At 32.4% G+C, this 26014-nt stretch overlaps 1 protein-coding gene across 1 annotated transcript in view; it reads right to left on the bottom strand.

Moving 5' to 3' along the window:
- Positions 1–239: 239 nt before the first annotated feature.
- The window catches only part of LOC126880154 (zinc finger MYM-type protein 1-like), a 159802-nt gene continuing 134027 nt past the window's right edge, over positions 240–26014 (bottom strand). Inside the window, exon 2 of the transcript XR_007696456.1 lies at positions 240–385. The gene's annotated coding sequence lies outside the window, so the exon portion shown is untranslated. The remainder of the gene's footprint in view (positions 386–26014) is intronic.

Consider the following 26014-nt stretch of genomic DNA (forward strand, 5'->3'; position numbering starts at 1 on the left):
ATCAATTAATCACAAATATCTACTCACCTTTCTCGCCTGTGGTTGCGCCGGTTGAGTCATGAACGTCCTCAAGGTCGCCAACGGGGTGGGCAGCCCCCCCAGCATGGCCTGTAAATGCACGGTGGGGGTTTGCATGTGCAAGGGTCCCGCGGCAGCAGCGGCGGCCGCTGGTATAGGCACGGCGACCATTTTCTGGAGGGGGACTCCCCATGGGAGGTACCATGACCCTGGATGGTGCTGCATTTTCTACTGTTTGATCGATAACTTAGTCACTTTCCGAATGGAGGGTGAGGGGAAGGTCTCAACCTAGTTTTCGCTAGTTAGGGACCATTTGGCGTGTTTATTATTGTCACTTTCGCGACTCACACGGAGTTCACAGCGGTATCTGAAACAAGGAAACATTTTAATCTGGCTGCTATATTTGTGGATATAAAAAATAGTGATGGAGAATGAAAATTTGTTTTTATTAAATCATTTACATTAAGGAGTAAGCGAGAAATTTCGGATCCAATGCTTTTTAAATGCATTTATTTTTTTCCAATCCTGAGAAAACTAATAGGCCTTGGGCCCACATATAAAATTATTATTTATGCCCACACCGTTAAAACTTTTTGTACTTGTTATTTGGGTGGAGTCGGACAAATTTGGAGCTTGGCGCATTATGGTAGTGGGGCGTTTGTCTTTCAACCGGTGACGAAGTTGTCAATTTTATCCAAGAAAAAAATTTATAACCACATTGGTCATTTTATTTTAATCAATGGTTTTTATCATATAAACAGCGAAAACAATTTTGTCGGACAAAAATATTGGGGCATATGACGCGTCGGACACGCTAAATATGTCAAATTTAAAAAAGAAACAAATTTATTACCGCATGGATAATTTTAACTGAATCTACCATAAAACCTTTTTACAATAATGTGGTAACCTTGTCGGACAATTTTCACGGGGCATATGCGCAGTCGGATGCGCCGAAGATGTCAATTTCCTGATTTTTTTTATTTGAAACCATTTTTCCGACAAAATTAGTAGGTTATAAGTAATTATATTCTTAATAAAAAAATCAAAATGTCGGACAAAAATATTGGGGCAAATCGACAGTCAGACAAAAAATTTAATTTTTATTAGTAAACTATTCTTTTAAACTATGCTGGTAGTCGAGGAAATGAAGCTGAAAAAATGGCAAAACCTCGCAATTTTTTCGTCCAGCATCGATTTGTACAAAAATTTGGGATTATTCTCATTACACCCTCTAGTTCATTTTCTATATTGAGCCGTTGTACGCTTTTGGTTTTGTAACGGTGAAAACTACCCCTAGTTTTAAAAAATTATAAAATAACATTTTAAACTTTAATATTGTCAACATTTGGTTCTTATTAGTTACATAATTAATGTTTTATGCTTTAAGATATACTATCATAATATTTCAACCCTTAAAACCACCATTGTTGGAGCTATATATAAAAAACTTACTTATCCTAAAAGAACAATTTCGGCTTGCATCGATTTACATAAAAATTTGGGATTAAGATCATCTCACCCTGTACTTCATATTCTATATCATGCTTAAGGGCGTTGATTATTTTTAGGGGCGTAAACAACCCCTTATTGTCAAAAATTATATAAAAACATTGTATACTTTAATATGGGTAAAATTTGGTTTTGATTGGTTAAATAATAATTGTTTTATACTTTAGGATATAATATGATAATACTTCAACCCTTAAAAACCACCCTTAATAACATTACAGTTTTTATAAGTAGATATTTTAATAGGTCTATACAGAAAAAAGTAGAATTAAAGAATTACAAAAACATTTATTTACACAAAAATACGAATTTACAAATATGTATAAATACAAATAGTTTCTTAGTCATCTTCCAGTATACGAACCGGTTCTGTGGTATTATACATACATTGAAAATTATCCATACGCGGACTATCCGAATTTTTCGAAGAAAAAAATTGGTTTAATAAACAAACCCATTTTTCATTTTTGGCGGTGAAAAGATTTTTCAAAAATGAGTTTGTAGGATTTTTTAAGAGTTATAAGAATCTGTAAACTAAATTTCGTAAGATCCCTCAGTTTTTAATTAGGGTGGGTTTAAAGGGCTTGAATAAGGGGGAGTTTGCTCGTAAATAGAGGTTTTAAACAGCTATATCTCGCTAACTGTAATTTGTAAAGTGTAATTTGTAATCTATCATTTTTTTGGTATCTCCAGTATTTCTGGAGATATTTTGAAGTAAATGGTAAAACATGGAAAATTCCAAAAAATTTATTTTTCTTTAAACTCCAATTTTTCTAAAATTAGTCCTTTTAAGTAGGTCAAACTTCTTGGGTGTATTGATAATACAAATATAAAAGGAATTACAGAAAGGTTAAGACCAATTTTTAATCAGGAGGATAGTTAGGAGGATGTTTTCACTGATTTTTTCATAGAGAAAAACAGGTACCGACATTTGTTTGATCATAAGTCGCTTACTTTTTAGACTAGAATCTTTTTATTATTTTTTTTTTGAAAGACCTAGCTGTATACTTGAAGAAAGATTTTTTAAGTTTTCCTCGAAAAATGCAAAGTTTTTTCGTTATTCTACTTTTAATATTTCAAATTATGCATTTGACGAAAAAAGCTAATATTTAGCATGCCGTATCCCGGTTTGTATTGGTTTTAGCGATATTATAGAAAAATAATTTGGTTTGTGTTCCTAAAAGATACAATTTTGATATCTACAGTTTTTTTTTTATTAAATGCATATTTTTCGAGGTATTCTCAAAAAACTCTCTAAAAAAGTCGATTTTTTCATCGAAAAACTGTTACTTTCAAGGGCGAATAACTCGAAAAATATTAGTTTTACAAAGAAAATGTAAAAAACATTTTTTTCTTATAATCACTTTTTACATCGATTTGCATAGTTAAAATGTAATAAAATATTCCCGCCCCCGAGATGGGGTGGCAACCACCCCCAAGGTTTTAGCCTACAGCGGCATGATATAGAAAATGATCCTTGGACTATTCCCTAGCTTCTGTGAAAATGTCAAGTAAATCCATGCTGGACGAAAAAATTGCGAGCCAAAATGCTTCATTTCCTCGACTATGATGGGTTCGTGTATCCCTTATCTTTAAAACCATTTTTCCGACAAAAGTAGTAGGTTACAAGTAACTATATTCTTGATTTAATTGTCTGACAAAAATGTTGGGGCAAACGAAGAGAAAACTTAATTCTTTTAGGCTATCGACGAGGAGGTATTATCAAAAAAAATTTTAAAACAGTTTTTCTCGGTTATTTTTGAATAGATTTAGCTGAAAATTGGTACACACACTAAGTAAAACATTTAAAAGGGTATGACAGAGCTGTACCCAAAATTTTCCCAAAAAAATTTTCGACGAAAGGGAAAATTTTAGAAAAATTGTGATCTGATAATTTGTGTACATACTCCTTGAACAACGACAAACATCGTTCTGTAGTTTTTTTCTCGAATTAAAAAAAAATTCGACACAAGTATCACGTTATAAGTAGTTATATTCTAAATCAAAAAATCTAAGTGTCCGACAAAAATATTGGGGCAAATCCAAAATCGGACAAAAAATTTAATTTTTATTAGTAAACTATACTTTTAAACTATGCTGGGTTCGTACATCCCTTACCTTCACAACCATTTTTCCGACAAAAGTAGTAGGTTACAAGTAATTATATTCTTAAACCAAAAATGTAATTGTCTGACAAAAATGTTGGGGCAAACAAACAGGAAACTTAATTCTTTTAGGCTACCGACGAGGAGGTATTGTCAGATAATTTTTTTCTCAAAGTTCTGTATAATATTCTAGGATCTATAAGACACTAAAATTAAAACCAAACTATAGCCTCATGTTTTCTCAACATTCTGTTTTTTCATTCATTCGTTTATGTTTGATAATAAAAAATTTAAGGACTTTAACAACTCGCCATGTTTTTCATAGACACAGGGTATTTTTAAATAAGTATGGCAAACTTTAAGAAGTAATTTTGCATGACAAAATAAATTCAGTTTGCTTTACGAGAAAACCGTAGGTCCACAAATGCTTTGTTTACGAGATAGGGGATGTTGGAGTTTTTCTGACAAACTGACGATTTATTTGTTGCTTTAAAACCGGTTGAGATATGCAAATGAAGTTTGGTGGGTTTTAAGAGGTAGTTATTGCACATTTTTTAGCTACAGTTAAGAATTTAATATTCACCATTGGCGCGCATACGGGTAATATGTGCCGAAAAATACGTAATATAATATGAAGTCTAAAATGTATATGAAGATGTATAAAAATTACTTTTTTTTTAAATTGTACCAAAAGGCCCCATTATTTTTGTCCGACAAGTGATCCAATATGAATTACCCATGTAAAAGAACGGTACAAAATAAAAATGACATCTGTGGTAATAAATAAAAAAAAATCCAGGAAATTGACATCTTCGGAGCATCCGACTGCGCATATGCCCCGTGAAAATTATCCGACAAGGTTACCACATTATTGTAAAAATTTTTCCATGTGGTAATAAATTTATTATTTTCATAAATTTGACATATTTAGCGTGTCCGACGCGTCATATGCCCCAATATTTTTGTCCGACAAAATTGGTTTCGCTGTTTATATGATAAAAACCATTGATTAAAATAAAATGACCAATGTGCTTATAAATTTTTTTCTTGCATAAAATTGACAACTTCGTGACCGCTTGACAGACAAACGCCCCATTACCATAATGCGCTAAGCTTCAAATTTGTCCGACTCCACCAAAATAACAAGTACAAAAAGTTTCAACGGTGTGGTCATAAATAATAATTTTATATGTGGGCCCAAGACCTATAAGTATTTTTGAAAAATTTAAACGCATAATGAAAGATTACGTTATGACCGAGGGCCGAATGTCCCTGAAAACTTCTGTAACGTTTATTTTAATAAGTTACAAGGGTGATAAAAAAGAAAAAAATTAGTGTGATTTTTAATTTCAAATATCTCATTCAAAAGAAACTTTTTGTTGGTTCTAAGGAACTTTCGGCCCTCTGTAATATGTAATCTTTCATTCTGCGTTTAAATTTTTGAAAAATATTGATTAGTTTTCTCAGGATCCGAAAAAAATGAATGCCCTTAAAAAGCATTGGAACCGAAATTTTGCGTTTTTGTCCTTAACTGGCAATTAAGACATTCAAGGAGTATAGAAACTTAAGTAAAGCAATAATTAATTAACCTGTATTTTTTTCCATTCGCTTTTCCCGTAATGAAAGAAAAATATCATCCAAATGATTTTATGTCTAATTTAATAAAGTTCATAATTAAAATTTACGCTTTTGGGGCTCGTTTTCTCTGCAAAATCTTCTTTTACTGTATCGAATTTCTCATACCAACAATTTGGTTAACTCCGCCTGCAGTTTTGTTTGGTCGGATCGAGTAGCTCGACAGAACTGTTGCCGGTCCCAAGCCCGGATAAAGGAGGAGGGGTCTACAGCCAGGTTAGCACCCTACTGATAGACGTTAAAACCATATCTCATAGAAACAGGATTATGCCTCGGAACAGGAATGATTTCATTATGACAACCAACGCGAGAAAAATGACAACGAATTTATGGAAAATGAGAAATATACTTCGGATCGGTACTTGGAATGTGAAGTCTCTAAACACAAGAGAGCAGGAAATCACAATAGAGCTTGTAGAAAAAATATACATATATGTGTACTACAAGAGACCAAGAAAAAAGGAAAGGGTCAAATTATGCTGGATGACTATCTGATGATTTACAGTGGTGTTGCAAAAGATACGAGAGCCAAGGAAGGAGTCGCAGTGCTAGTTCAGAGAAAATTTGTACACCAAGTACAAGAGTGCCATATATCTCCGAAAGAATAGTTAGTGTAAAAGTCAAACTGGATGTCAAACCTCTGAACGTGATAGCGATCTATGCATCTGAGAACAACAGGGATGCCACCATAAGAGAAAAGTTCTATGAACACCTTCAGACTGTAATAAACGAGACCAAATGATGAAGGGTGACTTTAATGCCCGTGTTGGCAATGACACAGTTCCGAGAATAAAACAGCAATATAATAAAAATATCAGAAATGAAAACGGAGACTTCCTGACTGACCGCTGCAGCATAAATGAAATACGAATTAACAATACATTTTTCCCTCACAAAGAACAATACAAATACACTTTTAAAAACACTAGAGGACAAAGATCTATGATAGACTATATTCTGTCGAATAGAGAGTTACACTTGTCACTAATCATGGATGTAAGAGCACTAACATCAGCAGAAATAGGAAGCGATCATAAATTAGTATTGTGCAAAATCAGAATGAAAACATATAATATATGTGATAACAAAACAGCAGAATACACCACCAAGATAAAAGTCGAAAGCTTACAGGACGACTCCACAAGATACCTATTCCAAAAGGACTAACGAAAAAAGCAGCAACATGTATATCACAGAAAATGACGGAGTCGAAGAAAGCTGGGCAAAAATTAAGTCTAATATATTAGCCTCAGCCAAGGAAGTTCCTGGTGAAAGAAATATTAATAAAAATAAATCGCTTCCAAGACGGAGAACTCCATGGTTTTGTACAGAAGTGAAGAAAAAATGTAAAGAGAAGAAAAAAGCTTACCTAAAATACATGTCAACGAAAACCAAAGAGGCATACGATAATTATAAGACTATAAGAAACGAAACACATTCAGTAGTAAGAAGAATAAAAAATGATCACTTGGAACGTTTTTCGAAAGAAATTTAACATGATTTTTATGGTCTCCAAAAAGAAATATGGCGCTTTATAAGAGGTCAAGGAACGGAGGTAAAGGAACTAATAGAACCAAAACACATAGAAAAGGATACATGGATTGACTATCTAAAAAAGCTATATGCAAAGGAAGAACAAATGATACTAGAACCGGAAACACCAGAAATTACCACAAATAAAGATGTTAATATAAGTGCACAGGAAGTACGAAGAACACTCGAAAATCTGAAGAACAGAAAAGCGAAAAGCTGCAGGTAAGGATGGAATACCAAACGAATTACTGAAATATTGTGGAGCAGCAATGACAGAACAATTGACAACATTAATTAACAAAATCATAAAACACAATAAAATACCGGAAGAATGGACAACAAGCAAACTAATTCTACTATTCAAAAAAGGAGATAAAAAGCAGCCAGAAAACTACAGAGGTATCAACTTGTTAAATACTACCCTAAAACTTACAACTAAAATCTTACAAGACGTACTGAAAGATCGTGTACAGATGCAATATTCGTCATAAAGCAAATTACTGAGAAATCACTAGAGTATAATAGACCAGCATTTCAATGTCTGATTGACTTAAAGAAAGCATTTGACAGAGTAAGACTCAAAGATGTAATCTATCTTCTGTATAATAGAGAAGTCCCTCTATATATCATAAAAACTATTGAGAATATCTACCAGAACAACAAAATGGAAGTCAGAATAGATGGACAACTTGCAGAACCTATAGATATAGGCAGCGGAATAAGACAAGGAGACTCATTGAGTCCTATGTTTTTCAATTTAATCATGGATGAAATCATCAAAAACGTCCAGAAAGGAAGAGGATATAGAATGGGAAACACAGAAGTAAAAATACTCTGCTACGAAGACGACGCAATATTGATAGCCCAAGATGAAGATAGTCTGCAAAGATTAGTCCACAGATTTAACATAACAGCAAAAGAATTCAATATGACAATTTCATCTCAGAAAACCAAAACAATAGTAATCAGTAAAGAACCAATCAGATGCAAAATAGAAATTGATGCTATCAGTATTGAACAAGTAATGGAAGTAAAAAACCTTGAAATTGCATTGTCAAGTTACGGAGACCTAGACAAAGAAGTGAGAAATCAAGTACAAAAAGCAAATAGATTGGCAGGATGCCTTAATAACACTATATGGCGAAACCGACATATTAACACTGAGATGAAGTCAAGAATTTATAAAGCGAGTGTAAGACCAATAACGACATATGCATCAGAAACAAGACCGAATACAGCAACAACACAAAGACTACTGGAAACGGCAGAGATAAGAGTCCTCAAAAGAATTACAGGAAATACAATGAGAGATCTAAAGAGGAGCGAAGATATTAGAAGACAATGTAACGTACAGTGTATAAACGAATGGACACTAAATAGAAAAAAAGAATGGAACAACCACATAACCATAATGAGGGAGACACGTGTGGTCAAAATAGCAAGAGATAAATCACCAATCGGTAGAAGAAGTATCGGCCGACCGCGCAAAAGATGGAGTGACAACCTTCCATAAAGGTATCAATCCGCCAATGAACAAGCAGAATTGCTTATAAAGAGGAAGAAGAAGAAGAAAAAGAACAATTTGGTTATATTTCTCGGAATATAACCAATTTTTTTATTTGTAACAATTTTTCCTTTTGTCAAGATATGTAGGTATGTATCCTTTAAAGTTCCTAAATTTTAATAATAATAATTCCTTGTGATACTTTTGCCTTGTAGTACATTCAATAATATCTCTCACTCCGGTTCGTTTATGGACTTCCTCTTTTCTTAGTCTACTTCTAAATCACCGAGTAACAAAAGATAAGAGGTGGGAGAGGTACTATTACTGTATAATGTAACACTGTATAATTTGACTAACGCTGTATAATTTATTTGTTTTAATTATTTAAATAACAAGTTTAAGTTTACAGTATGGTGCAAATGAAAAAGGTAAATTTATTTCTAAAGCCGGCGACTTTATGGAAAAATCCTGAGACAGATGATTTTTTGAAAAATCCAAACATGATTTTTTGAAATATATACAGGGTGTTAGTAAATAAGTATGAAAAATTTTAAGGGCTATATCTACATGCAAAATTAATGCCGGTTTGCTTTATAAACATATGTCCGCAAATGCTTAGTTTCCGAGATATGGGGTGTTGAAATTTTTATTTCAAACTGCCAATTTATTTATTGCTCTAAGACCAGTCGAGCTATGAAAATAAAATTTGGTGAGTTTTAGGAGGTAGTCATTACACATTTTTTGACGTACAATTAAGTATTTTGCATTTATCATTGGCGCGCCTACGGGTAATGGTCTGAATTTTTTTAAAGAAAAAAAATAGTACGCCACTGAGATATTTCGAATTAAAAATTATTTTTAAATTTCACGTCTAATTTATGATTAAAAACCTTTCTTGCCTTTTTTGCATATGGTGCACCGTTTTTATGCAGAAAAATAAAACACCTTGACGCGTATTTTTCATTTTTTGAATACATTATCAAGAAATATCCAATAATAATACTAAACTGGAACAATAACAGAGAGTATTACTAATAAGATTTTAACTAGGTGCAGAGCTACAACAAATGTTAAAAAAGACCTCCTTTAGAGGTTATAGAAGAATTTTATATTCATCATTGGCGCGCATACGGGTAATGGTTTGAATTTTTTTAAGAGAAAAATAGTACGCCACTGATATATGTTAAATTAAAAATCATTTTTGAATTGCTGGTCCAATTTACGACAAAAAATCTTTCTTGCCTTTTTTCATATGCGGCGCCGTTTTTATGTAAAAAACTAAAACATCTTAACGTTTACAAAGTATTTGAACTAAGTTTCTATGCAAAGGGAAACTACCTCAAATACTTTGTAAGTGTTAAGATGTTTTATTTTTTTGTATAAAAACGGCGCCTCGTATGAAAAAAAGGTAAGAAAGATTTTTTATCGTAAATTGAACGAGAAATTCAAAAATGATTTTTAGTTTGACATATCTCAGTGGCGTACTATTTTTTTCTTAAAAAATTCAGACCATTACCCGTACGCGCGCCATTGATGAATATAAAATTTTTCTGTTACCTGTAAAGGAGATCATTTTAAACATTTTTTGCAGCTTTGCACCTAGTTGAAATCTTATTAGTAATATTTTCTGTTATTGTTGTAGTTTAGTATTATTATATTGGATAGTTCTTGATGATGTATTAAGAAATGAAAAATACGCGCCAAGATGTTTTATTTTTCTCCATAGAAACGGTGCATTATATGAAAAAAAGGCAAGAAAAGTTTTTTATCAAGAATTAAACGCGGAATTTGAAAATAATTTTTAATATGAAATATCTCAGTGGCGTACTATTTTTTTCTTTAAAAAAATTCAGACCATTACCCGTAGGCGCGCCAATGATGAATACATAATACTTAATTGTATGTAAAAAAATGCGTAATAACAACTTTCTAAAACTCACTAAATTTCATTTTTATAGCTCAACTGGTCTTAGAGCAATAAATAAATTGGCAGTTTGAAATAAAAATTTCAACACCCCGTATCTCGGAGACTGAGCATTTGCGGACATATGTTTATAAAGCAAACCGGCATTAATTTTGCATGTAAAATTAGCCCTTAAAATTTTTTATACTTGTTTACTAACACCCTGTATATCTTACTAGTGACGTCATCCATCTGGGCATGATGACGTAATCGATGATTTTTTTAAATGAGAATAGGGGTCGTGTGCTAGCTCATTTGTCAGTACTTTAAACATAAACATAATTATTTACAAAGAGAGTCCAAAAATTTTTTAATTAAATTATTTGACACAAAATGAAGAATTCATGTAATTAATTTAATTCAAAATATATTTAACTGCTGTCAGAAAATAGAAAACATTGGTATTTTTTTGATTAAATGTTCAAGCTGCCACCCACCTGCCTCTAGGCAGTTTGAATATCTCATTTAAGCAAAAAGCAATGTTTATTTATCATATCAATATTTTTTTTCTCTTTTCTAACAGCAGTAAAATATATTTTTATTGAAATAAATTATATACCTACATTATTCTTTTTGTGTGAATTAATTTAATCCAAAAATTATTTTTTTGCTCACCCTGTATAAATAATGCGATGAGTCGCCTAACTAAAGTTTGAAAAGACAGATATATCTCTCAAAATATCAAGATGAGACTGGTGAATGCCCTTGTATTCTCAATATTTCTATACGGAGCAGAGACTTGGACTCTTCGCGCATGCGAGCGCCAAAAAATTAATGCCTTTGAGATGTGGTGCTGGAGAAGAATGCTACGCATACCTTGGATATCTCATAGGACAAACGTTTCCATTCTAAACCAACTGAATATTAAAAAAAGGCTGTCCACAATATGTCTGCAACGTATTCTGCATTTCTTTGGTCACTTGGTTCGCAGAGGTGACGACAGTTTGGAGAGATTAATCGTTTCTGGAAGCGTTCCGGGGAGAAGATCAAGAGGACGATCGCCAACTAGATGGTCCGACCAAATAAAGAATTCAGCTGGAAACTCATTCTGCGAAGCTCTTAGAGCAGCTGAAGATAGAGACCAATGGAGAAACATTGTTAGGAATATTGGAAGAAATCACGATCCTCAGTAATGGAGAAACGACAAGAGAGAGAGAGAGTATAAATAATTATGGTAATGTTTATGTTGGCAAAAAGATAATTGAATAACCTTTCAAATAAACTATCACACGGCCCCTACTCTCATTAAAAAAATATTTATTACGTCATCACGCCCAGATGGATGACGTCACTGGTATGATATTATAATATATTCCGAAAAGTCATGATTTAAAAATTAGAATCGACCTATTTCGGGATTTCTCTCCAAAAGCTCCCATTCTCGAAAAAATAAATTTATTCCATAATTTTGCCCCTCACTACAATATCTAATGTTAGTGTTCGTGTACCAATGGTCACAATTGTCGCAGAACTTTAAATAAATCAAAGGGGAAAAGTTCTTAGTTAACTTTGAGTTATATTTTTACCTTCCGATGTTATCAAATATCGTTAGTAGCTGTAACTATGCTTTTAAACTAATTTCATATTTATTTTTGTTTGTTGTCATTTTCATTTTCAACTACATACATACCATTTAGCAAACAATTTCGTGTTGTATGTAACATTTGCGTAGTATTTTGGGTCAGAAGTCGAAAGTTATTGGGAACGTGCAACGTGCCAACCTTGGCAAATAATACTTTGAAGTGAGCGCCAAAAAATTAACAATACCTTTACAAATGAGCTTCATCGTTCTTATTTATAAAAGCATTAAATAATCACATACTTTTATTAACTATCATTTATTAAGTGGGTTATTTCACCGTGAGCTAAAACAGCAGGACCGCTGCCATTAATGCAAAATGTCATATGTTAAATACTGCACTTTTCAGGAGACAAAAAAGAACTAAATAATATTTACTGCGTGGGTAGTGTTGTTCTTCAAATTAGGGCTTATACATAAAATATGTATCGTCTTTTGTTTTTAAGTAATTGTTTTGCTAAGTTAGAGAAAAACACTACTTACACAGTAAATATTATTTAGTTTTTTTGTCTCCTGAAAAGTGCAGTTTTTAACATATGACATTTTGCATTAACGGCAACGAGGACAGATTTGATTATTATTTGATAATACCGGACATTATATAGTCTGTTCGTTGAATCTTTGAACAAGGATATTATTTTACTGACTCGTTGTTTTGTGGCTTATAGATATTGATTTGATTTAATTCTGCTGAATATTTTTTCTCCAACTGCACACATGTTATCGAAAAATATTAATAATTCACAATTTAAATATTTTCCCCAGATAGATGCCTATTACCTATATAGAGCTATATCTTATAATTTAGCTACATACACTTGAGTCCACGAGTTTTTACCCGTGCGTCATTAATACCTGACGAGATAAGACACATAATTTTTCTCTAGCATCATTCTCTTCCACGCATGAAACTAATGAAAAACCAGGTATAGCAATCCACGTACCACGTGTGGCAGTCATATGTTGCCCTAAGTCCATATCCATAGGAATTATATCTATCCTTTAGAGTTAATTATGTATACACTTTTATAAGACAGTTAGTCTATTTTTAAAAAGTTTTAACCTTAGTATTTTTGGGTGGCTCACCATGTTGTAAGTATAACCACACTTTGTTTCTTAACTTGGTCATTATTTCAACTTTAAATTTTTGTCTTAACTTTTTATAAAGTGAATAAATCCCGAAGGTCTCCGAGAGGTGTGGATACACCTGTTTCGGTAAATAGGATATAAAATAATAAATAATAACATACTAACGTAAATAACATAAATAACATAAATAGCAACATAATACAATATAATATAATACAATAAATAGATAGGTACGTTTTTTTTGTAAATACACAGTTATGTTTTAGTAAATATGATACGTAGAATAAAAAAAGAATGTGTGTGTACTTTGTACGCACGTAAGAAGTTATACTTCTATTATATGATTATATGATTATAAACGAAATTAATATACTTTTTATTTATGTTTTATTTAAATATTAAATTAATTTATACTTAATACTTCTCAAACATTCTTATTAAAACAGTGCCAAAAATTAAAATAATAAAAAAATAAAACACACACAAACACATTAAAAATGCCACAAATGATTTCTGAACATTAATTGTCGGAAAAATTTTTAACTAAATACGTATTTTCTGAAAATAAAATTATATAATAAATATACTTACAATCATAAAATGTATAAAAAAATAAAAAAATAAAAGTTTCTATTGGGATTCGAACCAACTTACCACGCGGCTGGTATTTGCGTTGTATTGTGATTCACTCGCATTAAAACTGCGCCACAGAGACAGCTTGTCATTATGTGCGAAGATCGTCTAACTAAACAGATTAACCTTTTGACATTTTTAACTTATGTAAATCAAATTATTTTGATTTTGAATTGAAATGATTTAGAATTGAAAAAATATAACAAAACATAGGGTAAGAATTTACTATGGAATCTCTAAAGCGAGAATTTCAGTGCCACCGTTGCATTTGGTTGTCTTTTTAAAGACAGATCACATGCTATGATTTTTTGTGGCGGATATTCTTGAGTTGGGATTGATTTCATGTAATCGAATGAACTATCTTTTAGTAAAGTCGTCCCAGGAACGCAACTCATCAATATTGGCAATATCATTTTAAAGTCGTCTACTTTAAAATGTATAATACGTGTCTGAATTGCCGATATAAATGAGTCAGATTAAATGAATTATTAGAAGAATTTTTTACTAAGCAACAACATTTTATTTATTTAGTATTATTTTGTATTTTGACAACGACACCCGACTTGGGCGTCGAAACGTTAATAAAATCATTTTTAGGTAAAATTGTGGCTTATTTCCCATTTGAATATACTTATTATAGGGTAAGAAGACAATATATTAGGTGAATATTGATAGAAATTTTGATGGTAATCAAATTATGTAAAAAAAAGTATTACATACTACTTATGTATTTTGGTAGGTTCAAGGTAGGTATCGGAGCCCGTATAACGACTAATAAATTTCGCAATCACTTGCGTCGTGCAAAGTGGCTATGTTCAAATATCATAACAAAATTTGATCAACTATTTATAAAACACTTACCAGTGAAAGATTCTTTAGCTTTGAATAAGCGAGATCTGCGGCACTCATACTAGGCACAGTTTGATGAGCTTTCACATTGGCATGCAACAATCATCTCTTCTATGTAAATAAGTCCAAAAATATAATATGAAAACTATTTAAAAAGGCAGTATAACCATTAACTAACTTTTTGTTTGTTGTTTCTCTTCCTACAAATTTTAAAACGCAACAAGCATACATTATAACCAAACACAGTCCCACAGCTGTGCCACAGCTGCCATATTGGATAATTTTTGTCATGTCATTTGAACATCCAATCAGAACAAAGTTATAATGCGCATGCGCCCGGTCGCTAGGTTTTCCCATATAAAATTTCACCGTCATTACGCCCGTAAAGAAGTATAACTTCAATAATATAATGAAAACAATAAAATAAATACTTAGTTTAACAATAAAACACGAATAATTAATTTTTTTTAAACAATTATGTATGGCTCAATTAGTTAGTAATATTTTTGAAGAATGGTGTATATACGCATGTTTTATTAAATATGATAAAAATGATAAGCAAAATAAATCAGTTTAAAACAATATAAAATTTGAAATATAGGTATAAAAATTGGTAGTGACTCTAGAGTTTCATTTAATTTTTTTTTGTTTTTAAAGTGTGTAAATTTAAGCTACTATAATGATGTCACAAAAATTTCTTGTTTGTTCCATCAGAAATGGTTTTAATTTATTTTTAAATAGAGGAACATTCTTAGTATTTTTGATATCACTGGAGATATGATTATATATTTTTGGGGCTAGAAATAGAAAACTTCTTTGACAGAAGGACTTTGTCATTTTCGGAATCATATAGAGGTGTTTGCCTCTTGTATCATGTTCATGTGATGGTAAATTGTTGTCTGTTTTCATGGTGTGATATTTTGAAGACACACAAAGAAAGTATAATTATTGTTTCAAGTCAAATATATTACTATCCTTATATAATCTATCTGTAGAGTAGGTGTATGGTTTAGACATAATAATTTTCAGAAATCTTCTTTGTATGATTTCTAGTGGGAGAATGTGTGTTTTCAGGGCGCTTCCCCAAGCCAGTATACCATAACGGAGATGACTTTCTACTAGTCCGTAATATAGTGTGCGAAGGTATATATTAGGTATGTGTTTTTTAATATGTTTAAACTTATACAGGATAAACTGTAGCTTTTTAATGATATATTTAATGTGAAAGTCCCATTTTAGATGTGTATCTATAAAAACTCCTAGATATTTAACATTTGTTACGGGTATAATATAAAAATTTTGTTTATTATGTGATATTTGAAGGGGTTTGAAAAGATCAGTAGTCAAGTTAGAGTTAAATATTGGTAGATAAACAGTTTTATTAAAATTGATTGTTAGTATTTTGTAGTCAAACCATTCTTTGATTAGTTGTAGATCACATTCTGCTTTTGTTTTTAATTCATACCAATTCTCAGCATCGTAAATAATAGCAGTATCATCAGCAAACCCAATTATATGCCCTGTACTCTGTAATGAAAATAATCCATTTATATATAGATTAAACAGGACAGGACCTAATATTGTTCCCTGTGTCACTCCATATGTTATACCTCTTTGTCCGCTTATTACTTCGGAGACCCTCACTACATGTTGTCTCTCAGAGAGGTAATTTCTAAATAATTGTAAACATTTGTCTCTTACACCAATTTTCTCTAAGGTTTGTAAGAGGTTATTGTGACTAACAGTGTCAAAAGCTTTAGCCAAATCAAGAAATACGCATAAGCAAACTTTATTTTTGTTAAGTGCTTCATATGCTTTGGATGTTAAATTCAAAATGGCATCTTGGGTGGAAGTATTTTGCTTAAAACCAAATTGGTGAGGGGAAATTAAATTATATTTTTTGATATATGCTGTAAGCCTATTTTTCAATAATAATTCAAATATTTTAGAAATATGCGGAATAAGAGATATAGGTCGATAGTTTGCAGCAAGAGTTTTGTCTTCATTTTTGTATATTGGTATGACTACTGTTGTTTTGAAGGCTTTAGGCCATACCTATTCCTTTTTCTATACATATATTGATAATATGAACCAATGGCTCGAGTATGTATGGCGAAATTGTTTTCAAACATTCTGCATTAATGTCGTCAATACCAGTTGCCTTTTTACACTTCAGTTCATTTATTATTGTTTCTATTTCAAATGTATTTGTAGGTAATAAAATCATTGCGTTTGTTAGGACAGTATTTTCATATACTTGGCGGTTATACTTATTTTAGGTAACACTCTTTTTACAGAGCGAAAAATTTTTGTTTTTGTATTTGTAGCCCTTTTAGGGGCTTTTTAAATTAATATATATTTTACCAAGACGAATTTTTCATTAAATTTACTTAAAACTGGGTACTCTTTGAATTATATGGCCATCAACATATCGATACATTTTTGGCAAAGTAACGTAAGTGACAATTAAATATCAACTTGGAAAGAACACAGATGATCTTCACAACACGAAAGAAGAAATGGATTCCCCCAGAAAACAACGACCTCTATGAAGATATATAATAACCAGACGTATACAAGTCTTAGAAAACGAAATAGAAGACATCGAACTAGCAAATATTCTCATAACGAAGGCATAAAAAAACCGAAAGGGAGTGCTGCCCGACGGTCGTGACCCATAAAGAAAAATTAACCCAAAATACCAAAGAGTTAATAAGTAAAAGAAGACAACTGACGGAAAAATACGACTCCAACTACACAACACTGAAGAAATTAAATAAAGATATCCACCGATCAATCCGAAAAGACATAAGAGAAAACAATACAAGAAAAATAACTCAAATTATTCAAGAAAACAAAAGTTTAAAAGTTTTGCGGCGAAATACATATAACATTGGCAACAAAAATATGTACAGAATAAGAAACAAGGACAAAAACATTGCTACGGATAGAGCCTAAATCCTTAAGGTTGTCGAATCATCTTATCGCGAAATGTATGAGAGCACCCATGCAAGGCAAGATCAGCCCCTGCCCAAAATCACAAATCAGGGATCAGAATAAATGCCAGAAGTAACACCATACGAAGTTAAAAAGACACTTTCAGAAATGAAAAATAATAAATCCCCTGGCGATGACGGAGTAGTGATCGAGGCAATCAAACAAGGTGGAAATAAAATTATAAAGGTTTTGGCCAAACTTTTCACCGAATGCATTTACCAAGGAAAAACCCCTTCTCAATGGAACAATGCAGTCATTGTTTTATTGCACAAGAAAGGTGACATAAGAGATCTAAAAAACTAAGGTCCTATCAGTCTGCTGCCACACATCAGACATACGAGTATATAAACTTTCACAAAAATTATCAAAAAAAAGACTGGAGGCTAAGTTAGAGTTTTCTCAGCCTAGAGAACAAGGTGGGTTTAGATCCGGATATAGCACTAACAACCACTTACTGGTAAAAAAAAACTTGATAGAGAAGTCGGCGGAATACAACAAACCATTGGCACTGATATTCGTGGACTACGAGAAAGCGTTCGATACCATAAACCAACAGAAAATACTAAAAGCATTGACAGAATGCCGAATAGACCATCGCTACACTAACATGATAAAATATATCTACCACAATGCAACGGCTAGCCTAAGACTCTGATCAACAAATTAATAAATTCTGTATGTAGCGAAGAGTACGGCAAGGAGGCACCATCTCACCAAAGCAGTTCACAATCCTTTTAGAACACACTTTTAAGAAGGCAGATCTGAACGAATATGGTACCAATATAAATGGAGAGAAGCTCAGTCATTTGAGATTCGCAGATGACATCGTCCTTATAGCCGGTCGTATGGATGATGCAATAATAATGTTGAACAAGTTATATCACGCTTCCTTAGAGGTCGGACTAAAGATTAACATCAACAAGACGCAAATAATGACTAATCTAGTGCTAAATCGTAATACTGATGTTGATGGAATGGATATTGAGCAGACTGGATCTTATAAGTACTTGGGACATAAAATTCGGTTGGGAAGAAATAACCAGACGTGCGAGCTCCCACGTCGCATAGGATTAGCCTGGACAGCGTTTGGTAAACTGAGTTATGTATTTAAATCGGACTTACCCATATGCCTGAAAAGGAAAATCTTTGACCAGTGTGTATTGCCTGTACTCACTTATGGAGCTGAAACATTATTACTCACAAAAAAGGTAGTGAACAAGATTCGCATAACTCAGAGGGCTATGGAGCGCCAGATGCTTTGTGTCTCCTTGAGGGACCGAATCCCAAACGAAGAAATACGTCGTAGAACAAAAACAACGGACGCCGTCGAAAGAATCGCGTCGCTCAAGTGGAATTGGAAGGACACGTCGCCAGACTGTCAGGCAACCGATGAACAAAACGTATTGTCGAGTGGAGGCCACGAGAAGAAGCACTACGGAGTAGAGGACGACCACCAACCAGATGGGCTGACGATTTGAAGCGTATTGTCAGCAACTGGATGCAAGCCACACAAAACACAGAAAGATGGGAAGAGCTGAGGGAGACCTATGTCCAGCAGTGGACGAGTACAAGTTGATGATTATGATGAACGTAAGTGACATTTACGCTATTATGGTTTAGAAGGTACTGCTAAAGTGTAGTAAGCCTAGAATTACTTTATACCTTTTTTTTTTAACTATTTTAAAAACGTATGTCAGGAATTGTTTTAATCTTACCTGCAAAAGAAACGCGTGAAAAGAAAAAACATGCTTTTTCTACAAAATCGTTTTTGGTGACTTACGTTACTATGCCAAAACAAAAATGGATTGATATATCCTTGAATCTTGATGTGTTAAACGGCTAAACACCATGTATTTTGTTTATGTTTAGGCCAAACTCTGTTCCACTGTGTCAATGGTATTTAAAAGACATTGCAATCCATTCATGTCATCACTTAAAATATCTGTGTCACCTGTATATCTGATTGTATTTATCAGGATTCCATTAACTTTCACGCCCAATTCCAAATTATGCAGCGTTTTTTTAAATATTATATCTGAATATAAATTGAATAACAGCGAAGACAGTATACAACCTTGTCTGACACCTCTTTGAATTTTACATGTTTCTGTTGATTTTCCATTTATGCAAGCTGTCGCTGTTTGACGCTAGTATAATTTTTTATGATTCCTACGTCTTGATCATCAACTTCTTTATCCGTTAATATTTTAATTAATTTGTAAAGCTCTACACGATCAAAGGCCTTTTCTTTTCATAGTCAATAAATACAGCAAAGAGGTATTTCCTTTGATCTCGGCATTTCTGCAATAATACATTTAGTGCAAAGGGTGGGTCCCGGGTTCCCAGTCCATTTCTGAAGCCAAATTGTGTTTCACCCTGGTCTTCTTCATATTTATCTCTGATTCTTCTGTGGATGATACGTAGAAATATTTTCAAAGTGTGGCTTATAAGGCTTATCATTCTATAATCGCTACAGTTTTTCGAACGTTTTTTTTTTGATAACATGTACCCTAAGAAAATAGTTGTAAATATAAATATTTTAAAGTGTGGCACACATTTTTACGGTGAAAAAATGTACGGCTTTATTACATTAATGTGCAAACGCACTGTGAGTCGTTAACACCTTCACATAAAATGGTGGAATAAAACACAATTAAAATTTAAATCTGAGTATATGAGTCTCATGTGTCATGGCTAAGTCTCAGTCAAGTGATCCACGTGAAAAAATACAAACAATTTGGCAAATAAAAAAAAAATAGTTTAAGAACAACAACCTAGAATGCTCAATCTATTAACAACAGATACCAATAAATAAAAAAAGAAATTAATGAATATGACATCAACATAATAATGTGTTTGAAAGGAAACTAAGTAAGAATGTAAATAAAAGACAAGAAGTGGTAGTTGGAGATTACCTATTTATATACAGCGGTGTACCAAAAGATTAGACAGCTAGAGCAATAGTGGCAATAATGTAAAGAAGAAAATATGTGGATCAGAAAATATGTGGACCGTGAAAATCATAATTTAAAATCAAATTGAAAGTTTAAGAGTAGGGGACGAAGTTAAAGATTTTATGAAGAACTTTATATGATGAATTATGTGAAAAATGCAGAGTTAATAATAATCATCTGTAGGAATATAAATGTGCCACTGCAGAAATAGTCAATTCAATCTATTAGAGAAAGAAAATCGAGAAATAAATGTTAAGATATAATAGTTTATGTGTCAAAAATCATCGCTCTCTGTCTATCTAACACATAGATATCCCTATTCTAACACATTGAATTCCCCATTTATGCATTGGTAGATAAAAATCTCAATACTTTCCTTTCTCACCGAAGATTATCGGGATTATCAGATCATGAAGCAGTATTTACGAAGTTTAACATCTTCAGCAAACCCTCCTCGAAAACCCGACGTTTAGGTAGGATTTTTTCCGCTCGGAATTTTCATAAATTTCAAAATGTATACTTAACTTCTGAGTGGCATTTTCCTTCTGCGGACGTGGACTATAATTTCAACGATTTTATAGAAAAGGTTGTCTCTATCTTCAATAAGGCATTTCCTTTAATTTCAATTAAGCCAAAACATCACAAACCCTGGGCTACCAAAGGTATCCGCATATCAGCCAAAAATATGCGCTCACTATTGTATATCAAGAAATTTGCTACCAACGTCTCTGTCACTCATTATATCACCAAGTACAGGGTAACCTATCAAAAACTCATCAAATCAGCTAAAAAAGCCTACTATCAAAGTGTTGCAAAAGAAACTTGGTCCATAATAAACGATCTTCGAAATAGAACTCACGCCGTTCAAACATTTGCCCTTTCAGACCCGGAAAATCTAAACGAATACTTCGTTAATGTGAGTAAAAATATAACTTCTACTATTTTGCTACAAATATCCCATTTCCTATCTCTCTAATTCAGGAGTGTTCTCGAATTCATCCTTTATAAGACCAATCGATACATCTGAACTGATCCAAACTATCAATAGTATCAAAAGCAAATCATCCTGTAGTACTGACGGACTATCCATAAAAATATTCTCAAATCTCACAGAAAATGTATTGGAAATCCTCGTCTCACTAATTAATGATTCCTTTGAAAGAGGTAAATTCCCAGAGTGCCTAAAGATAGCCATTATTATTCCCCTTCATACGGGTGGTGAAAAATCTAATGCTTCCAACTATAGACCTATTGCCTTACTACCGGTACTTTCAAAAATTATTGAGAGACTCATTAAAACTTGTCTTATGTCCTTTCTCATTGATAACAACATCTTATCCCAAAATCAGTTCGGCTTTTTAACTAATAAATGTACCATTGATGCCATGTTTTCTGTGCTTCATGAAGTTTACCAAGCACTAAACAATAATCTTTATACTGCCACTGTTTTCTGTGACTATGCCAAAGCTTTTGATTGTGTAAATCACGACATTTTGATTAAAAAACTCTGTGGGATTCGAGGTATTTCTCTGAATTGGTTACAATCTTACTTGAATAATAGGAAACAACTAGTTAGAGCAAATGATACTGACTCTAGTCTCAAAAACATTGTATGTGGAGTACCACAAGGTTCAGTATTGGGTCCTCTACTGTTCCTATAGTGATGTCTTTATAAATGACATCACTAACTTAAAAATCGATGGAAAAATGTTTCTTCTTGCTGATAATACCAGTATAACTTGGAGCAACTCAACTATTGCATCTCTTCATGCAACTATAACTTCTGATTTGTTTACGATAAAAACCTGGTTTGACTCTAATTTACTCTCTTTTAACGTGGATAAGACAGTAGCATTATCCTATAAAAGTGCTCTTCAACCCCTGCTTGTTAATAACAGCCAAATTTCTACCGTTGATTCTGTAAAATTTCTTGGTATTTTTTTAGACAGCAACCTCAAATGGTCCCTTCATATCGATTTGTTAAGTAAGAAACTCGCCTCAGCCTGCTATGCTATAAGATCTGTTTCGAAAGAACTCAATTTAGCATCTTCTAAACTAACATATTTTTTCTTGTTCGAGTCTCATCTTCGATATGGTCTTCCTTTTTGGGGTTCTAGTACAGCTGCCCAGTTAGATGTTATTTTTAAATTACAAAAAAGAGCATAAGGTATCTGTTTGGCCTCAGAAGAACAACACATTGCAGAAGTTACTTCAAAGATCACGGAATTTTAACCCTTACATCTTTATATATTTTAGAAACTGTTTGCTTAATTCGTAAACACATGCATGTCTTTCCAACAAGGCCTCATCATGACTACTCCACCAAAAATTCAAATTTTGATGTCTATTTACCGATCCCGTCCTCTGAGTTAGTAAAGAAATCTATATTATATTCCGCAAAAAAACTATACAACCATCTTTCTTTACAACTCAAATCTGCAACATCTTTCCCCAAGTTCCGTAAAATGACAAAAGCTCATCTATCTAAAAGAGCATATTATTCAGTAGAAGAGTTTCTTAATGACTAACTAGGAAATTACAGTAATGTACAAGTAACCAAACTTATCTATATTTGGGTGTCACATGCAGCAGCTTAAACTTATTAGTTCCTATGTCTATAGTTTACTTTGTTGTATGTTCACTTTGCAATTTATATAAATTGTTGCAATATATCGATTTTGTTTTTTTTTCTTTACTTTATTATTTTATATTTTGTATTTTTGTATTTTTTTTTATATTGACGATTTATCAAATTTCAGAAAATTGTATTTGTTATTGTTATTGTTAGATATTATTTATTTATTTTTTCTGACTTTATATTAAGCTTTGTCCATAAAATTTGTATAATTTTCAGTGACAATAAAGCATATTTCTACTTCTAAGATATTCTGAAAACTTTCTGTTAATTTTTATTCTTGAAAATTGATTTCAGTTTGAATGACGTAGGAGACATGTAGATTTACATGAGGGTTAAATTTTGCTATAAATAGCTAAGCTAATATCTACGGATATTAGCTTACTCCTTGATAGCGATAAGATACTTCGCTAAATCTCCGGATGACGTCATTACTATACATACTATGTAGTAATAAGGCAGCACTAAAAGAGCGACGAGAGAGGTAAAACCGCAAAATGGAAATTGCTTTCAACAGATCTTGACGGATTTTAAAAGGTAACAGAGTTCAAATACTTGGAATTCCTGATGTCTGAAAATAATAGAATAATGACAAATACACAGTATTATATAGATATAAGTAGCACAAATACAGTACAAAAGTACAAATACAAAGACAAACAAAATCAAAAAACACAAATAAAAGCGGCTGATCCAAAGAGGCCGATTGGCAATACGGTGGAACCTCGATAAGTCGGATTAATCGGGACCGCGGCCGATTCGGGTTATCGAAAATCCGGGTTAGCCAGAAAATAAGGTAAAAATTAATAAAACACGGTATACCTGTAACTCTTCGTCACTGGAATTTTTTTCTATTCTACAATTTTTAGAACTTTGACATTTAAAAATTCTAACTTCTTTCAAACCACAAAACTGTCACAACTTTTGTTGTAATTTATTGCTCAAATGTCATCACCATGACAACGCGAAAGTTAAGGATATTGATTATATGAAAGTTTGCCAAAAAAGAGTGCGAAAAAGTAAATCCCATTTAAAATACATTGTTACTTCACGCACACTTTAAATCCTTCACGCACTGCTATTTATAATGACAGATTTCACAAACTAAAAACTTAAACATAATATGAGATAGAGTAGATAATAGATATTTATGAAATAGTTCGTGAAGTACGCTTTTTGTGAACGTACGTAATGTTTAGAGCACGAGCGAGTGCTATATATCGCGTAAGTTCGCAAAAAGTACTTCAAGCACAGTTTCATACAATATTTTATCTAGGTACGATAAACAAATAAAAAATCTGTAACTCTTCGTCAATGGAATTCATATCTACTCTATAATTTTTAGAACTTTGACATTTAAATTTCTAACTTCGTTCAAACCACAAAACTGTCAAAACTTTTGTGGTAATTTATTGCTCATTGCTCATATATGTCATCACCATAACAACGCGAAAATTAAGGATATTTGATTATATGAAAGTGTGCCAAAAAACAGTGCAAAATGTAAATCCCATTTAGAATACATTGTTACTTCACGCACACTTTAAACCCTTCACGCACTGCTATCTATAATGACAGTTTTCACAAACAAAAAACTTATAATGTTTTCTATGGATGCTGTACAATGTGCAACTTCTCTCACTACTTACATACATTCAAAGCGAAACATTTCTCATGCAGTGAGAAAAGTCGACCATTGCAGTGAGAAATATTTTTTCTCGCGGGTTGTCCTACGGTTTTCTATAATATATGCTCGCCGTTTTCATGGTAACATGCACAATACAAACACAATTAATATTGTTAAAAAAATGTGTTAAAGGAAAAGGAATTACCTGTCACCACTTTTCAAAAATAACTATTAATTAGAATTTTAAATAAATAACGTATATTATTTTAAGAATATTAAATACCTACATGTATTTTATTTCAATTTATGCATATAATATACCTAAAAGCACCTAAATTATTTAATTTTGAAGTTTGAACTCTTGACAAAACCGCATCCATAGAAAAAGGACAGTGAACAACACATGAGAAAATGACATATTTCTCCCTCACTTGATTTGCGGCACTCGCCTCTTGCCTAAGTTCGTGCCAACACACTTCTGCGCTCGTGAGGAATATGACTTTTTTCTCACTTGTTGTACAATACAGGGTGTCCCGGAAAATAGTGCGTTCCTTTAATATATGGATAGAATACACAATTTAGAACAAAAACGTCCTCTAGCATTTTTTCTAAAGTTAACCGTTTCCAAAAAAAAAAAAAGATTTCATTGTTTTCCATATACCTGTATTTATATGTTTAGAAATTTTAATTGCCTGGCAACATCGCGATCGTACGCACGACGGAATAATAACAGATAGTAAGAACTTATTTGTGATTTACAGTACGTAGGTACATGTATTTAAAATAATCCAACCTAATAGTACTACTTAATGTATTTACTATTCGTTTTTTTTTGTTATTTGTTTACTATATTTTTTTTAAATGTATTGAAATACCTATTGCAAAATTTTAAACGAATTAAACATCTTTTAAAATAAAAACACATCTTTTAACTTAACTAGTAGGTATTATGTATGTATTTAGTAAGCTTTAAATGTGTTGAATGCTGAGGACTTTGACTACATAAATTACATAGTTCACGGTGGAAATTAAATACACCAGATTGATAATGTGTCAGTAATTTGTTTACTTGTGAACTAAAATAATTAAGTTGTACTTACTTGAAAAAAATTATTACACTTTCACGAGCACATTCACTCATAACGACGAGAAATAACGGCAAAAGATTTTGAAAGAAATTATAGTAAGCCTCTCCATTTAATAGTGATCTGCCACGACTAATCAACAATAACATAATAGGTAATGAACTCACGATTCGAAAACATTTTCGGCATTGAGACTAAACTATCTTAGGATTCTTCCAAACTATCTGTTGTATGTTTAATAAAAAGAAGTCTACGTTTAAATTTTCGTACCTCACAGAGTTGCCAGATTTTAATTT

This window comes from Diabrotica virgifera, chromosome 2 (genome assembly GCF_917563875.1).
Source record: "Diabrotica virgifera virgifera chromosome 2, PGI_DIABVI_V3a".
NCBI lineage: Eukaryota > Metazoa > Arthropoda > Insecta > Coleoptera > Chrysomelidae > Diabrotica > Diabrotica virgifera.